This window comes from Procambarus clarkii, chromosome 94 (genome assembly GCF_040958095.1).
Source record: "Procambarus clarkii isolate CNS0578487 chromosome 94, FALCON_Pclarkii_2.0, whole genome shotgun sequence".
NCBI classification, from domain to species: Eukaryota; Metazoa; Arthropoda; class Malacostraca; order Decapoda; family Cambaridae; genus Procambarus; species Procambarus clarkii.
This window is the reverse complement of record NC_091243.1, coordinates 1,664,817-1,668,680: the sequence shown is the minus strand read 5'-3', so window position 1 is coordinate 1,668,680 and position 3,864 is coordinate 1,664,817. Positions and strand designations below refer to the sequence as shown.

Here is a 3,864-nt window from a genome sequence, read left to right as displayed (position 1 = left end):
AGGGGGGTTTGGGCAAAATGTGATCCATCGCCGCTCTCAGAAATTTGAATACTTTTGGTATAAAAAGTCGTAATTTCAAACGGCGAATACGTACAGAGAGCCAGAATTTGGCTCCTAAATATGGCTCAAGCGTCGAATTTGTGATGTTTAGGATATTTTGAAAATTAAAGGGGGGGGGTTTGGGCAAAAAGTGACCCATCGACGCTCTCAGTAATTGGCATACTTTCGGTATAAAAAGTCTTAATTTGAAACTGCGAATACGTGCAGCGAGAATTTGGCTCAAAAATTAGACTCAAGCGTCGAATTTAGATTGTTTTGAAATATTTTGAAAACTGCAGGGAGGGAATGGGCAAAATGTGACCCATCGCCGCTCGCAGTAATTGGCATATTTTCGGTATAAAATTCATAATTTCAAACGGCGAATACGTTCAGACAGCCAGAATTTAGCTACAAAATATGGCTCAAGGGTTTAATTTGGGATGTTTGGGATATTTTGAAAACTGCACGGAGGGTTTGGGCAAAATGTTGCCCATCGCCGCTTTCAGTGATTGGCATGTTTACGGTATAAAATTCGTAATTTCATACCACGAATACTTGCAGAGAGCCAGAATTTGGCTTCAAAATATGGCTCAAGCATCGAATTTCGGATGTTTGGAATATTTTGAAAACTGCAGGGGGGGGTTTGGGCAAAATGTGATCCATCGCCGCTCTCAGAAATTTGCATATTTTTGGTATAAAAAGTCGTAATTTCAAACAGCGAATACGTGCAGAGAGCCAGAATTTGGCTCCTAAATATGGCTCAAGCATCGAATTTGGGATGTTTGGGATATTTTGAAAATTGCAGGGGGGGTTTTGGCAAAAAGTGACCAATCGCCGCTCTCAGTAATTGGCATATTTTCGGTTTAAAAATTCGTAATTTCAAACTGCGAATACGTGCAGAGAGCCAGAATTTGGCTCTAAAATATTGCTCAAGGGTCGAAGTTGGGATGTTTGAGATATTTGAAAACTGCAGGGGGGTTTGGGCAAAATGTGACCCATCGCCGCTCTCAGTATTTTGCATATTTTCAGTGTAAAAAGTCGTAATTTCAAACTGCGAATATGTGTAGAGAGCCAGAATTTGTCTCGTAAATATGGCTAAAGCGTCGAATTTGTGATGTTTAGGATATTTTGAAAATTACAGGGGGGGGGGGGATTTTGGGCAAAAAGTGACCCATCGACGCTCTCAGTAATTGGCATACTTTCGGTATAAAAAGTCTTAATTTCAAACTGCGAATACGTGCAGCGAGAATTTGGCTCAAAAATTAGACTCAAACGTCGAATTTAGATTGTTTTCAAATATTTTGAAAACTGCAGGGAGGGTATGGGCAAAATGTGCTCCTTGGATATAAAGTGGATATAAAGTCTTTAATTGCTTATTCTTCGGTAGCTCATATAGGATTGGTTTTAGGGGGATTAGTAGTATTTAGTTGATGGGGTATAAATGGTGCTGTTATAATTATAGTTGGTCATGGGCTATGTTCATCTGGTTTATTTTGTTTGTATTTATAATATATATTAAGACTTTAAGTTACTGAAACTAACATCCATGAAAATTGTAAAAAAAAATAATTTCTATTAGGTTTTAAAAGTTTTAGTGTTAGTACATTTTCAAATTTGCAATCTGACGTTTTGAATTATTACTATAAAACCTAATAAAAAAGAAAAATCTTGTATCTAAATTTACAGTTTAGCACCTAAAGCTCGGCCATCTATTTATGCAACGATGATTTTTTTTCTACAAATCATAAAGATATTGGCACATTATATTTTATTTTTGGTACCTGAGCTGGTATAGTAGGGACTTCATTAAGAATGATTATTCGGGTAGAATTAGGTCAACCAGGAAGATTAATTGGAGACAACCAAATTTATAATGTAGTAGTTACGGCACATGCTTTTGTTATCATTTTTTTTTATGGTAATACCTATTATAATTGGTGGGTTTGGTAATTGGTTAATTCCTTTAATATTAGGTGCTCCGGATATGGCTTTTCCTCGAATAAATAATATAAGATTTTGATTACTTCCTTTTTCTTTATCTTTGTTATTAACTAGGGGTATGGTTGAGAGAGGGGTTGGAACAGGGTGAACTGTTTATTCTCCTTTAGCTTCAGCTATTGCTCACGCAGGGGTAACTGTAAATTTGGGTATTTTTTCTTTGCATTTAGCAGGTGTGTCTTAGATTTTAGGTTCAGTAAATTTTATAACAACGGCTATTAATATACGAATGGTAGGGATAACTATGGATCGAATACCCTTATTTGTTTGATCAGTATTTATTACTACTGTTTTATTATTATTATCTTTACCAGTATTGGCAGGGGCTATTACTATATTATTAACGGATCATAATTTAAACACTTCATTTTTTTTTATCCTGCAGGTGGGGGAGATCCTATTTTATATCAGCATTTATTTTGATTTTTCGGACACCCTGAGGTTTAAATTTTAATTTTATAGATAATAAAATATTTAATATCACGCCAATAGAGCGTGATATGTTTTATCTTCAATTGGTTCTATTATTTCTATAGTAGCTGTTTTAGGATTTGTAATTATTGCTTGGGAAGCTTTTATTATAAGGCGAAAAAGATTTAGATCTCTTTTTATACCTACTTCTATGGAATGCCAACATTCGTATCCTCCTGCTGATCACACTTATTCTGAGATTCCTTTAATTTCTAATTAATTTTAAAATGGCAGATGGATGTATAGAATTTAAGCTCCTACAAGGAAGGTTTCTTCTATTAGAAATGGCAAGATGAGGAAATTTAGGCTTTCAAGATTGTGCTTCACCATTAATAGAACAGTTAATTTTTTTCATGATCATACTATAGTTGTGTTAATTTTGATTGTTACGTTTGTAGGATATATTATATTATATTTATTTTTTAATTTTTTGGTTAATTGGTATTTACTGGAAATCAAGAAGTTGAAATTATTTTAACTATTCTTCCTGCTATTATTTTAATTTTTATTGCTTTTCCTTCTTTACGACTTTTGTATTTATTAGATGAAATTAATAATCCTAGTATTACTTTGAAAATAATTGGTCATCAGTGATATTGAAGATATGAATATTCTGATTTTTTTAGATTTGGAATTTGATTCTTATATAGTAAGAACAGCGGATCTTTCTGAGTCTGGGTTTCATCCTTTAGATGTAGATAATCGTGTAGTATTACCTATAAATTTTCAAGTTCGCATACTTGTTAGTGCTGCTTGTGTTATTCATTCTTGAACAGTCCCAGCTTTAGGTATAAAAGATGATGCAATTCCTGGTCGGTTAAATCAAATTAGATTTTTTATTAATCGACCTGGTTTATTTTTGGGGCAATGTTCAGAAATTTGTGGGGTCAACCATAGTTTTATACCTATTGTAGTAGAGAGTGTAGGTGTAAATAGTTTTTTGGATTGAGTTTCTTCATGTCTAAAATCTTCATTTGATAACTTAAAGATTCATCTTCCTTCATCTTCCTTCTTGTGATGTCTTCAACGAAACCATTGGAGAAGCCGTTGTTGTCTAGGACCTGCCTTACCCTACAGAGTTCTTCATCGACTTGCTTCCATCCTAAGCTGTGGCTGAGAGCACGGTCGACATAAGGGTGTCGACCGTGCTCTCGTGCCACAGCTAAGACCATGCTTACGAAATTGCATAAATGAAATGCAATTTCACTTACGTTTCACTTACGAGATGGAGAAGGATGGGAAGCTGCCCTTTCTAGATGTAACAGTCATGGAAAGAAGCGGAGGTTTCCACACTGCAGTCTACACCAAGGAAACAAACATAGGAATGTGCCTCAATGCCAACAGTGACTGCCCAGA

The 3,864-nt window shown here is 34.9% G+C and overlaps 1 pseudogene; it reads left to right on the top strand.

The window, feature by feature from the left end:
* The first annotated feature begins 2,735 nt into the window (after positions 1 to 2,735).
* On the top strand, positions 2,736 to 3,457 carry LOC138359944 (cytochrome c oxidase subunit 2-like; annotated as a pseudogene).
* The last annotated feature ends 407 nt before the right edge of the window (positions 3,458 to 3,864 follow it).